Genomic DNA, 14,942 nt, shown 5'->3' with positions numbered 1-14,942 from the left:
AGCTATGCTGCTGTAACCTGTAGCGTAGACACAACTGCAGCAACAGAAGGGGTTTTTGCATTGCTGGAGGAACTCCACCTCCTTGAGCAACAGTAGTTAAGTTGAAAGAAAAATTATTTCATTGCCCTAGCTGCATCTACACTGCAACTAGCTGCAACTACACCTGGGATTAGGATGACATAGCAACAATGCTCAGAGGTGTGGATTTTTCACACCCGGGTGCCATTGCTATAGCCTTATCTACACTACACAGTTTTGTCAACAAAAGTCAGGTTTTGCCGACAAACCAGTGGAGGTGTATACACAACAATGCTCCTCCCCCGATTTAACTCTCTTGCTATGCTGACATAATAAAACCACCTTGATGAGCAGCATAGAGCTTCTTGCAAAAAGTTAGAGCAACGCAGTGTGAGTGTAAACACTGCACTTGTTTATGTCACCATAAGTGGCCTCCAGGAGGTGTCCCACAATGCCCATCATGACCACTCTGGTCAGCAGTTTCTACTCCGCTGCCAGGTACACAGGCATGCACCCCTCCCCCTTTAAAGCTCCAGAAATTTTTGAAATTTCACTTCCTGTTTGTTCAGCATGGACAGCTCACATAGCATCTTCCCAGCTGACCACGCTGGCTTTCCACAGCAAACATGCTCCCGCCTGGAGTACACCGGAGTTGCTAGATCTGTTGGGACTGTGGGGAGAGGAGGCTGTGCAGTCATACTTCTGATCCAGCCACAGGAACTTTGACACTTACGAGCAAATTGCTCATGGCATAGATGAGGAGCATGAAAGGGACACACAGCAGTGCCATGCTCAAGTCAAGGAGCTGAAGCAGGCGTACCAGAAGGCAAGGGAGTCAAGGAGCTGAAGCAGGCGTACCAGAAGGCAAGGGAGACTAACTGTTGCTCAAGTGGAGCACTGAAAAACACAGCTTCTACAAGGAGCTGCATGCCATCCTCAGCGGTGACCCCACCTCCACCTCCAAGAGCCCTGTGGATACATGGAGGGAACTGGAGGCAGCAGCCAGCAGAGTCAACCCCAAGGATGAAGTGGTGGACAAGGAGGTCGAGTTGGAGGAGGATGTGAAACAGGCAACAGGCTCGTCCAGTGGCTTGTTGAGCCAGGACCGCTTTTTGACTCTGAAGGGGTCTAGTCAGTCCCAGCAATCCAGCTCTGGCATGTCTGAAGCAGGAAAAGGGAATTTCCGGTAAGTACACATTTTGCTTTGATAGTGCACTATTACATGAGGTAGAGGTGTCCTTTATTTTGTTACATGGTGCAATTGGGAGAAGGGATCAAAATTAGCAACACTAGGTACTGTTTGCATCTGCTTCGCATTCCCCTATGCACTTATGCAATGGGAGTCCTGCAGAAAAGTTTCTTAATGCACACCAAGGTCTCCCAGGAAACCTCCACAGAGATCTCTAAGAAACTTTCCTGCAGAAACTCTGCAATCCTTTGCCAAAGGTTGCTTGGCAGAGCTGCTTTGTTTCTTCTCCTGTTGTGGGAAACTTTGCTGCACCAATCGGCAATTACTTCTGAAGGAACCAAAGCAGCATACAGGTGAGCAGCATACAGACCTAGTCGGAAGCTGCACGCATGCAGGAAATGCACCTGTGCATCTACGGCTACCCTCAGTAGTGTGATTTCAGCTTTGATCACCCTGCCTGTGGAAAGCAGTGCCAGTATTCAGAATAGTGTCCTTAGGTGTCTGTTCTGATCCCCTTCTAAAACCACTCAGACCCTTTGTCCCATCTTGCACCCCCCGTGCCGAACTCACCATGTTTCGTGCTCTGGCTGTGCTGCATGCTTGCCAAGAGAAAGTGAGACAGAGGTGTATGTAACTTCTATGATTCAAGACTGTAAGTGCACACAGAATACTGACTGTGTATTTTTTTCTTTTGTTTCTGCAGATATGCCCTTGAGGGCCAGCTCCTACACACCGGTGGAACACCTCAGTCAGATAAGGAGGCAAACGTGGAAGAGTAAGGATAACATGTTTCACAAAGTGCTGCAATCGTCAGATCAGGCCTATAGTGAGCACAGAGCATGGAGAGAGACAATAAATGAAAAAACTATAAATAGATAGCCAGCAGAGGAGACAGGGCCAGGAGCAGATTATACAGGGTCAGGAGTGGATAATAAACTCATGGAGGCCCAAACAGAGATGCTGTGGTCCCCGATTGATCTGCAGGCAGAACACATGCGTGCTCAACTCCCCCTGCAGCCCATACAGAACTGCCTTCCTTGCCCTTTCCAAACTCTCCACACATTTCTCTCACATTCCCAGCCCGTCGTAGTACAACTTGCACTTCACCCCTAGGGACATTTTCCATAACAACAGATGGACATTACACACAGCTGTGAGTCCTTACTTCAGAGAGTGCTGCTCACAGTCACGCCCCTTGTAAGAAATGTTAATGTGTGTATTGCTGTTTAATAAAAATGTAGTCTTACAAAGACAGTGGTTCTTTATTTGTGACCTACACAGGGTGGTTGCAATAGAAATTCATACACGGCAGCAACTGGCACATTTGCAGAATACAATTAACGCTCAGGCAGGAATCATTACAGGGGTCATTCAATGTGGTAAGTAAACAATGTCTGGCGGAATGAATTACAGACAGACACATTACTAGGGCTCATTGTCAAAATGCTGCTTAAAAGCCTCCCTGATTCAAATAGCCCCCTGTTGAGCCCCTCTAATAGCCCTGGTGTCTGGTTGCTCAAAATCAGTCACCAGGTGATCCACCTCAGCCTTCCACCTCTTGGGAAATGTTTCCCCCTTGGTTTCACAAACGTTATGCAGAGCACAGCAGGCTGCTATGACCGTGGGAATATTTTCCTCATTAAGGTCTAACCTGCCAGAAAGGCAGTGCCAGCTACAATGTAGTCTACCAAATGCACATTCAACGGTCATTCTGCATCTGCTGAGCCTGTTGTTGAAGCACTCCTTGCTGCTGTCAAGGTTTCTAGTGTAAGGCTTCATGAGCCATGGAAGTAAGGGGTAGGCTGGGTCTCCCAGAATCACTATGGGCATTTCCACATCCCCTGTTGAAATCTTCTGGTCTTCAAACACAGTCCCTGCATGCAGCTTTCTATATAAGCCAGTGTTCCTGAAGATATATGCACCATGCACCTTCCCTAACCACCCTGCACTGATGTCAGTGAAACAACCCTGGAGATCCACCAGCACCTGCAATACCATAGAGAAGCAGCCCCTTCTATTGATGTACTCCGTTGCAAAATGGTCTGGGGCCAAAATTGGGATATGTGTACCATCTATCGCCCTGTCGCAGTAAGGAAATTCCATTGCCGCACAGCCATCCACTATTTCCCACAAATTGCCCAGAGTCACAGTCCTTCGTAGCAGGAGATTGAAAATGGCCCTACACACTTGCATGACTGCACCCCCATGATGGAATTCCCAAGTCCAAACTGATTCGTGACTGACCGGTAGCAGTCTGGAGCTGCCAGATTCCACACAGCGATTGCCACTCAATTTTCCACCATTAGGGCAGCTCTCATTTTCGTGTCCTTGTGCCACAGGGCAGGGACGAGCTCCTTGCAGGGTTCAAGGAAGGTGGCTTCGTGCATATGAAAGTTCTGCAGCCACTACTCACGATCTCGTACCTGCGTCAAAATCTGATCCGACCACTCAGTGCTAGTTTCCCAAGCCCAATAGCGATGGTCCACTATGTGCAGCTGCTCCATGAATGCCAACATCAGTCTTGAATTTTCTTTCCATGGCACAAAGCAGGGCAGGCAGCATGGATTCCTTTTCAGATTCACAGCTCATGAAATACTAGAGAATCAGCTGTGTTGTGTTCATAACACTTATCACATGACTGGTGAGTAGTGCAGGATTCATGCTTTCAGGCAGAGATGGCAGACGCAAAGTTTACAGGGGCAGCTGAAAAACAGTGTAAAACGCAGTCAGAAGCCAGAAAACTGCATCATGGGGCAATGATCGCGCCCCCATTATGAACTGCGATCCATTCCCAGAACTCCTAGTGGGAGACGGTGGCAATTTGCACAGTGGGATAGCTACCCACAGTGCACTGCTCTCACTGTCGATGCTAGACCATCAACTGTGGATACACAAGGAGCATTGTGTGAACATGCACAAGCAATGTAATTACAGTGGTTTATGACAGTTGATGTAACATAAGTCAGCTTAACTATGTAATGTAGACATGGCCTATGTCAACCTAGGTTTTAAGTGTAGACCAGGCCTAGACCTATCTCAAGAGTGTTATTCTCGAAATTTGAACATAACTTTCACAGCATCCTTAATTTACAGATCTTTGACAATACACTTTGTTAAGTGTATTGTATCAATACACATGTAGGGAGTATTTAATCAGCAGATCTGTCCATGTGGAGAAACTTTAATGCTAAAAAGAAATCCTTGAAATAATAATACATGTATTACAGTAGCTGCTTTTCTAATTTTAAAAAAAGACATAGCCTTTTTTTAAAAAACTGCACAAATAGTCCACATTAGGAGTTGCAAACCTTTTTTAATGAAGCTGTAACTATATTACAGGAATGTACTAAAATATCGGAAAGCAGAAAAAAAATTTTATTACCTCCTGTAAAACATAAAAATGGCCAAACTGATTTGCTTCAAAATTTATATAAAAATAATTGCACTGAGAATTTACATCCCAAGTTTCTGCTTTGAAAATTTTTTTAGAGGCTGTTACTGTACAAGCCACTGAAAATGAGGGTTCATAATGGAAACGCTCACAGACTGTTAACTATAACAGTGCTAGCCAGACACACACACGCATGCAATTTATAAGCATCTGAGGCTTCCTTTGATATACTGTGTTTCATGTCACAGCTTTGCAGTTCAGTGCAGATACCTCCCTTACAGCATCGGCACACAAATCACTATCTTGCAAATTTCCTGACTTCCCAGAATAGCTTTGAAGAGGGAATTGTTGTAAGCTGAGAGTGAAGATGTATTATAAGATGTGTTAACGAGGCATGAATTACATAGCAAGCACTTCACTTTACTTTTTGCATTACAGATAATACTTTGAGGAAATGGCTGAAATGTCATTGCCAATTTATTTTTTTCTTTTCAGAACAAATGTAAGATAACCCATTTGTTTCATGGGTCCAATAATATGATACCCAGAAAATCTCTATCTGATACGGGTACAGGAAACAGCAACCTAACAATCACATGTCAGTTCCTTTATGATTTATGATTATGGCATAATCTATTGTCTTATATTATCAAAAATTCATGAGATGCCTGAGTATATAAGCATATATACAGGAGCAGACCAGATCCAGAACTGAAAGGAAATTCATGGTTACAAATATATGTTTTCAGTCCACACTCTGCTTAAGCCTCCTTCACTAGATCCATTCCACAGGGAACCAATTCTGCTTGTTTCTAAAACACATTTTCCTTCTCTGGGAGTGGTTCCCAAAGCATTTATCTCTGCCCCCTGTGACCAAATCGTGTTCCTTTTAGGAATTGTTTCCAGAATCAAGTACAGTCATTCAAGCTGCCATCTGGCTTTGAAGGAAAAAACCTTCTGTTTGTGGAAATACGAAATTGATGTGTCTCCAGTCTAGACGAATAATTATGTTAACGATAGAGCCAGTTCCCTTTCCCACATGGAATGGGTGGAGGCTTTGATAAACCAGTAATGGTAGGTGTTAGTCTAGTGCTCACTGAAGAATTTTTTTTACGTGTGGTTTTTTATAAAAAGGAACTTTAGTCTCAATCAAGAATCCCACGTCCATTGGGGAAAGACAAAGAGTTAGCTCATTTATCAATCAAAGGCAAAGGAGCAAACTTGTGTAGTTCCACAAAACAGGAAACAAACTTGTGTAGTTCCACAAAACAGGAAACATAGTGTTGTTCACCAAAGGTTGACCAACTTGTAGATTTTTTCTCTAAATTGCCTTTGTTTTGAATGGGAAGCAGAGTTCCTCTAACTGTGCAAGTCTAATTCTTCTAATTGCAGGCTTTTTATGTATTGAAATGGACAAATTCATTTCAAATTGTTACACTATTTAAAAGAAAAAGAGTGAATGAACAAAACAAAGATTGAGAAGACTGAGTGAGGCTGTTAACCTTCATTAGAAGAAATGTGCAGCTTGCATTGATAGGGGCCAATTTTCAAATGTGGGTGCCTTAGGCCACATTTTAGTAAAGCATTTAAGCACAGGCTTAACTTTTGTTCAGAGCTCCATGCAATGAGCTATATACAAGAAGCCATTTCCTGTGTTCAACAACAATATTAGTCCTGCAAAATCTAGGAACTATGGGATGTATTCATGACTGCCATCTACTGGCACCTAATCTATTAACTAACCAATTTTAGACATCTCTCATTTATAGAGCACTTCTGTAAGAACTTTAAGCAAATGCTCAACTCCACTCCTGTTCAGTGCAGCATTAAAGCATATGCTCAAATCCCATTTGCTCAAGCGTTGTACTGAATAGGGATGGACTTAAGCAAACGCTTAAACACATGCTTACATGCCTTACTGAACTGAGTTTTTAATAGGGCATCAAAATGCTACATTTGTACATTCAAACTGAAACTAGTCTCAAATGTACCCACTGGAATCCTTCCACTGACTTCCATGAGTATTGGCCTGGGTCCTAACAATGGTCCTTTCAGCACACAAGTGATGATTTGAGTGTTCAAATGCAAAAGCATTGTTATTCTCATTTTTTATGTGGGGATTGTCATAGGATTCCCGGGGTATAGCTTGGAACTGGGGTACCGCTGTGCCCCCTTACTTCTCCAGCCTGGGCTGTCTCACAGTGCTTTGCTAGTGACAAGCAGCAAACCCCTTCAGGTGCTGCTATCACTCAGCACAACAGCATGTGGAGCCCCACACCCAGCTAGATTGCATGAATGCTCCCAAAGCCACTGATGGATCACAAAGAGAAAGGCACCAGCCATTTCCCCCCAGCACCCTAGCCTTTCACCCCAGAACTGTACCATTTTGCCCTGGTCAAAAGCCTGATCAGTGTAAGTTTATTACCCAGTCCACCCCTCCCTCAATGTGGAGAGATCATGCACCAGCCTTTGTAAACTGAACTGTTTCGCAAGCACTTCAACCAAATACACTGTTTTAGGTAAAGTATAAAACAAATTTATTAACTACCGGAAGATAGATTTTAAGTGGTAGGCAAAAAAGGTCAGAGATGGTTATCAAAGAAAATAAAAGATAAAAGCACAATCTAAATCGTAAACCTTATTACACTAGGCAGTATTTAAATCAGCAATGTTCTCACCCCACTGGATGTTACAGTTCTTAACGCACAGGCTTCTCCTTAAACCTGGGCCGGTCTCCTCAGATGACCTTCATTTTCTCGGCATTCCTGTCGCTTCCAGCATAGATGGGGGAAGAAAAAGGCAAAAACATGATGCCACAGTCTTCTATTTTATATCCTTAGTCCATGTGCCTAGACAACACTTACCCAGAAATGTCCTGGCGGGCTTTGCTGAGTCACAGCGTTGAGCAATCCCACTGGTGGTCTTGTGCAACTGAGTCATAGATCTGACCAGTCCCCATTGTGTGGTGCTTGGGCAGTCCTCATTGAATTGTAGATCCTTTGATTACAACTTCCCTTCTGATTAATGGTCTTTGAGCACCCTCCTGAGAGTGGTTTGCTGCCTTTGTATATCACTAACAAACTTACAGCATATTTCAGTAACAACCATACAGCAAACCAACCCCCACCCCCCCACACACCCCATCAATGATACACATACCCAGTCAGATCAATGGGCTTCTGGAGATCATGACCTTTCACATGTCATCCCCCTGACATGCTCTATATGAAATATGTCATAACCATATGACGGTGTGGATACAGGGGTTCCAGGGCACTGCCCTGAGGTACAGAGTGTCATGAGGATAATATGGAGAAATGCAGGCAGGGAATTTAAATGGTGTTCCCATGAACACAGAGTAAGTCAGAGGAAGGGGAAGGAGAATAACCTAGAACTTCTGACTCAGACCACTGAATTACAGCTGTCCTTTCCTTTAAAAAAAGGAAAGAATCTTTGAACTGACATTTTTTTTAAATGGCTGCATATAGTGGCTAATAAAAGATACATCTCTACCTCACTGCAAAATATTCATACAGTCACTGATTTTAAGGCCAGAAGGGACTATTGTGATCACAGTATGACCTATTGTATACCATAGGCCATAGAACTTCCCCAAAAGAATTCCTAGACCATATTTTTTGAAAAAAGTCTGATCTTGATTTAAAAATTGTTCTCAGTGATGGAAAATCCATCATGACCTTCGGTAAATTGTTCCAAAGGCACTACCTTTGTTTCCGGAGCTAAGACGAATCTTATTTGTATCAATATTTCAGTTTTACTATCTGTGCTTGTGACAGAGGTGCTCAAAATACGGAACATGCTTTTCTCCCTACCCTTTTCTAAAGCATCTAAACTAATGACAAGAGACAATCATAGGAGCTTGTAAACTCATTTAGGGGGCTAGATTATGCCTAGCGCTTATGCAGGTGCACAGGATATGGAGAGAGAGGACCAGAAGTAAGGAGCTTCCCCCTCCTTTGTGTGGCACATATAAGAGACAGGCATAACTGCAGTCCAGAGAGATTGCTTCCATCCACATCCATTGGGGCACATAGGCATAACCAATGGCTTTGCCTCTCTGCAAATGCAAGAGAGTAGAGTATGCTGCCTGAAGCCCTTAAAGTGAAGCAGTAGATCTTGTACTGGTAAGGAGGAATTCAGCCTCATTGAGTTTGTCCAGTTCTGCACCACTCCTAACAGATGGCTGTGCCTAAACTGCACAATCTAGCTAGCCCTTAGGGGTATGTCTTCATTGCAGAGTTAGCTCTTAGTCAGATATTGCGCCAGCCCTGCTTCCATCCACACACAAAATCCTTTCACCCAAATTTGGTGGTGCTTTTAACCCCAGCTAGCAGGCCCTGCTGACTGTATGGGCTGGAATCACCCTTCTGCTTTCATTCAGGCAGGTAAACCACCCACTTTGCAGCAAGGACATAGGCTAAATCACTTTGAGTGCTGTTATTCCTCCAATGCCCTCCCACAATTCCCCCAGTGGGGATCAGGACAGATACATTCTTCCACAATTCACTGGGAATGACTCATAGAGCAGCTTATTGCAGCACAAAGAACCCTGGGATGAACCCTCAGAAATCCTAACAACACAAGTGGCAGTACAGCTTTGCAGTGTGGCTGCTTGCACCCTGCTTAGGCAAACCTGGGTGCTGACCATCTGAGTTAATGCTGCAGTGAAGACATACCCATAGACTTATCAGGGCACGGCAGGAATGGTCTTTATTTGTGTCCTATGCACCCAGCATCTCCAATTTACTTGCATGCGAGCTCCTGGGCATTCTGCACTTTTGGAATTCAGGCAGGTTTTTAATTGCTAATTTAGAAGCCTAACTTTTTATTCCTGTTTTTAAACTCTTGGCTGAAATCTAGCTGTATATTCTCTTTGTGAAAGAGAAACACACTTTTAATCTGGCACTGAATATCTATAGAGATGTATTATACAGCCATTCACTTAAGGATGTTCCAAAGCAAAATATCATGGGGAAAGCTCAGCTATTTTTGTATTTTTCTTTCTTCTATTTAGCTGTTTTAAATTCTGTCCAAAGCCAATACAGCCTGAGGTCCTGGTAATCCTAGAGGCGAGATTTGCACCTTTGTTCCTATGCCAATTCTGGCTGGAATTCCAATTGAAGGGTTCAACATTTTTATACAGATCAACTAGCAGAATTTATTAGCAGGAAGTCAGAGTAGATCCAACTTGTATCTTCTTTTGCCACCACTAAAATTGAAAATTTGGGTTTTCTAGTTTTTAAGCTAATATAGATGGTAATTTGGAAACTGTGTGCCAGACTCCAGAGACCAGACCTCATAGGTGTAGGATGATATAATTGTATCAATGCCATTTCTGCTTTAAGCGCCATATTTTATGTGAGTACAACTCAAAAGAAGTTTCTTTTTTACCTTATTTCCCCAGTTATCTCCACCCTCCATGCCTTTCTCACTTCCATTTTGGAAGTGTTACGGGGAATGTTAAGAAGTATGGTGGCTAGAGGCATGATTAACAGTTACTGCGTACCCATATTCTCCCCCCCACCCTCTGTTCATGGAGAATTCTGTGGTGGAATTTCAGGGACAGGAGGGAGTTAGTGGAGTATCTTTATGCCCCGGCAATGCTGCACCACCACCTATCAGCCATTGTCAGAAGGATACACATTAGGGTACATGGCAGTCCCAAGGTTTCTCACAACAAAAGTTTTGGTGGCCTCAGAGTGTTACCTACTGTACTTGCCTCTGAGCTGGCACATCAGGGGTTTGGTTTACTCCAGCCCTGAACAGCTTCAATATTTACAAAATTAAACACTAATACATCCATCCTTTGAAATTTGTATTTTGTTGTTGTATCTAAAATCATTTTTAATTACCTTATTGGTCACGCTCTCAGTAAATTAGTTAATTTTTATGAAACTAAATCTGTTTGGGAATAAAATTAGATCCAATTTTAAATTAACCATATTCTCTTATACACATAATTCTGATGAAATAAGCTTTGCCTTTTCTGTATCAGAGTTATGAAATGTATTATATACTGCATTATAATGTGTTGTCTATGTTCAAAAATATCCCTGTTTTCTACACACAATTATTAACTGTCTTTTACTTCTCCCTACAGGGTTAAGATAGTGATTCTATTTATGTATTCAGCTGTCAAGGTTCCTTCCCCACTCTGAACTCTAGGGTACAGATGTGGGGACCTGCATGAATACCTCCTAAGCTTACTTTTACCAGCTTAGGTTAAAACTTCCCCAAGGTACAAACTATTTTACCCTTTGCCCTTGGACTTCCACTGCCACCACCAAACGTCTGACCAGGTTTATTTTTATTTGGAAACGTCTTTCCCCCCAAAAGCCTCCCAACCCTTGCACCCCACTTCCTGGGGAAGGTTTGGTAAAAATCCTCACCAATTTGCATAGGTGACCACAGACCCAAACCCTTGGATCTTAAGAACAATGAAAAAACCATTCAGTTCTTGAAAAGAAGAATTTTAATAGAAGAAACAGTAAAAAAGAATCACCTCTGTAAAATCAGGATGGTAAATACCTTACAGGGTAATTAGATTCAAAACATAGAGAATCCCTCTAGGCAAAATCTTAAATTACAAAAAGACACACAGACAGGAATATCCATTCTATTCAGCACAGCTTATTTTCTCAGCCATTTAAAGAAATCATAATTTAACACATATCTAGCTAGATTACTTACTAAATTCTAAAACTCCATTCCTGTTCTGTCCCCAGCAAAAGCATCACACAGAGAGAGAGACAGAGAGAGAGAGAGATTTGTTTTCTCCCTCCCCCCAGCTTTTGAAAGTATCTTGTCTCCTTATTGGCCATTTTGGTCAGGTGCCTTCGAGGTTATCCTAGCTTCTTAACCCTTTACAGGTGAGAGGATTTTTCCTCTGGCCAGGAGGGATTTTAAAGATGTTTACCCTCCCCTTTATATTTATGACAACAGCCTATCCAGCTCCTTTGGTATCAGTACACTGTGAAAACCCCTTTGTATTGGTGTGACTCGAAATTTTACATGATTTGCCCCTCATCTTCCAATTAAACAATTTTCCCTTTCCAAAGTAGTTCCTCTTCAACAATTCTAAGGACTCAGTTTGTTCTCACAAGTTTCAAAAGAAACAAGCTTTAAAAGAAAAAAGTTGCTTTCCTCTTTGCCACCTGCTCTGTGCTTCTGCCATGCTTCCACCCAGCTGTTCTGCTGATCTCCCAGATGCTTGGCCTCTCCTGTATCTGTAGTAGAACTGGGAAGAAATCTGTGGAGCTGCTAACAGAGAAGCAAAGTAGCTGACAGAAAATGCACACCCAAAACCAGCAGCTTTGGCAGTATGTGTGAAAGAAGTTATTAGGCAATACAATTTATGCACCTGCTTAGCCTTAGCAATTCAAAATGTGACACAAAATCACAGTCAAGTCACACTTTTTTTTTTAAACTCTGCATAATGTAACAGTTCCTGATCTTGCAATAAACAGCTGATAACTGAAAACAGCTAGTTTGAAATAATGGATAAATATTTGAACCTCTTTGCTGTTAAAGGTTCTTGCTCTTCTGACCTTCTTTTTCCTCTTACTATTATGGACAAGATTATTTCAGATCACCATCAAATACTTATCAAGTGGTTTATGCTCTGCTGCTCTTTCCCTGCTTGCACAGCTGAATCTTTCCACTTCAAACTCCTGGGGCTGGATCCTCAGGACCAACTGAGCTAAATTCTATGCAGGACCCTCAAATGGAGGAGAAAAGGTAGCTCCCCTGATCCTTTCAGCTCTTCTGATAGCTGGCCTCACTGAAGGCCAAACCAGACTGTGGCATATCCTAGTTACACAGGCTATGGAGGTAGAGATTGCCAGAGCACAGTGCCTGGCCAGGGATACCCCCGTACATCTAGGTTGTGCAGGATGGGAAATATAGCATCCTCTCCCGTGCTGCTGCCCATGATATGAGTAGCCAGGGCAAGGGAGTAAGGGGGCAGATGTTGCTTTAGCCAGACCAGGATTTGGCCCTCAAATACAATGTTTTTGAAGTGTACAAAAGCTGTTTAAGAGGCAAATGGGACATGTAATGCGTTACAAAAACAGAGGAAAAACAATGCAAAAAGTATATACAAATGCACATTACTGAAGTACCATGTGCAGATTTGGTTACCTAACCCTAAGGAGAAAAACATGAAATTATGACTGCAAAGACTAAGATTATTTAACTGAGAAAAAAGAAAATTAGATGAGACTTCATTACAATTACAAAATTACAAAAGGAAACTGTCAAGGTTCCTTCCCCACTCTGAACTCTAGGGTACAGATATGGGGACCTGCATGAAAGACCCCCTAAGCTTATTCTTACCAGTTTAGGTTAAAAACTTCCACAAGGTACAAACTTTGCCTTGTCCTTGAACCCTATGCTGCCACAACCAAGCGTGTTAAACAAAGAACAGGGAAAGAGCCCACTTGGAGACGTCTTCCCACAATATACCCCCAAGCCCTACACCCCCTTTCCTGGGGAAGGCTTGATAAAAATCCTCACCAATTTGTATTGCTGAACACAGACCCAAACCCTTGGATCTTAAGAACAATGAAAAAGCAATCAGGTTCTTAAAAGAAGAATTTTAATTAAAGAAAAGGTAAAAGAATCACCCCTGTAAAATCAGGATGGTAAATACCTTTCAGGGTAATCAGATTCAAAACATAGAGAATCCCTCTAGGCAAAAGCTTAAGTTACAAAAAGACATAAAAACAGGAATATACATTCCATTCCGCACAGCGTATTTTACCAGCCATTAAACTAAAGGAAATCTAACTCATTTCTAGCTAGAGTACTTACTAATTTACTTAACAGAGTTTCTGAGACTGCATTCCTGATCTGTTCCTGGCAAAAAGCATCACACAGACAGACAGACCCTTTGTTCCCACCCCCCCTCTAGATTTGAAAGTATCTTGTCTCCTCATTGGTCATTTTGGACAGGTGCCAGTGAGGTTATTTTAGCTTCTTAATGTAAGGCGACTGTTGCCCCCTTACTAACATTCAGTGGGGGTGTTTTGGTTGGCTAGCTCCCAGTACTAAAAGGGGAAGGATCTATGGGAAATCAGGACCTGAGACTGATAGTTCCCAGGAGGCCAATGCTCCAGGTCAGCCTGAATGACAGGCGGGCAGGCTAATCAGGAGGCCAGGGAGGTCCCGTCCTCTGGGTGAGCTGGATTTGCCTGGGTCAGACAGAGTGGGGCCAAGCTATGGAGAAAGCAGGAGTCCAAGCTGAGCTGGGGAACAGAGCCACGTCAGATCCAGAGAGAGCAGACCCTGTCCTGGGAGCAGAGCTGCAGCCCCAAAGCTAGAGGCACAGCCCAGAGAGAGCAAACTTGCCCTGGGAAGAAAGCTGCAGCAACCAGAGCCAGAGGGGCCAGAGAAGCAGCCCAGGAAGCAGGTCAGTGCTGGGAGCAGAGTCAATGAGGCAGCCTGCAGAGCAGACCTGTCCTGAGAGCAGAGCTGTAGCAACCAGAGCCAGAGGGCCTAGAAAAGCAGCCCAGGGAGCTGGAGGCAGAGCAGCAGAGACAGAGGGGTGGAGCTGGGGCTGGAGCAGTCCAGGGCTGGGTGCGGTGAGCAGCTGGGGAGACCGAGGGGGACCCTGGGCAGCGGGACCAGCACAGGGAGACGCCTCAGCCAAGAGGCTCTGCAGGCCAGGCTTGGATCGTAACCCCGACAGGGCGGGGCCGACACTGGAAAAAAGGGTCCTACCACTTAGAGCCTGAGAGCATGTGGCCACCACCAGAGCAAGTATCCAACCCACAGCATCCCTGCTGCACAGCCAGGGCCTGAGAAGAAGGCTGGGACTTACAAGGAACAGACTCTGAACTGCCCTGACATTCCAGAGATGCTGTTTGTGATGTTCCCTGCCACAGAGTGGGGTGATGTGTTTCCTTTAACCTTTCCCATTTTTCCTTATTCTTTTTAAAATTAATTGTTGATTAAATAACTTGCATTTGCTTTAAACTGTATGTAATGGTCAGTGGCCCAGTGCAAGGAGAATACCCTGGAGTGGGGACACCCTAGCCCCTGTCCTAGGTGACCACAGCAGGGTTGGGGGTCGAGCCCCCCCACGAATCCTGGGCCTAGCCTTGTGGGGGTTAGGAGGATGCTGCCAGACAGGAGAGTGGAAGGGGAGCCCTCAAGGGCAGGGAGACCACTGGGTAAAGGAAGTGGGAGCGAGGACTCAGATCCTTTCGCTAGCCTACTTCACCGGGGTAGTGCAGAAGCCAGGAAAGTTCCCCATAATAGCAGGACTATTCCCCCTTTACAGGTGAAAGGGTTCTGCCTCTGGCCAGGAGGGATTTTATAGCA

The 14,942-nt window shown here is 43.9% G+C and overlaps 1 long non-coding RNA gene across 1 annotated transcript; it reads right to left on the bottom strand.

Moving 5' to 3' along the window:
* Positions 1–2,450: 2,450 nt before the first annotated feature.
* Positions 2,451–10,439, bottom strand: LOC311520061. Its single transcript, XR_014711467.1, has 2 exons — positions 7,277–10,439; positions 2,451–3,910 (listed from the first exon to the last, which is right to left on the bottom strand). It is a non-coding gene; the product is annotated as an uncharacterized lncRNA (long non-coding RNA).
* Positions 10,440–14,942: the final 4,503 nt, after the last annotated feature.

This window comes from Lepidochelys olivacea, assembly GCF_965140295.1.
Source record: "Lepidochelys olivacea isolate rLepOli2 genome assembly, chromosome: 1".
Classification (NCBI taxonomy): Eukaryota; Metazoa; Chordata; order Testudines; family Cheloniidae; genus Lepidochelys; species Lepidochelys olivacea.
The sequence above is the reverse complement of the archived record's forward strand: the minus strand, read 5'-3'. Positions and strand labels throughout refer to the sequence as shown.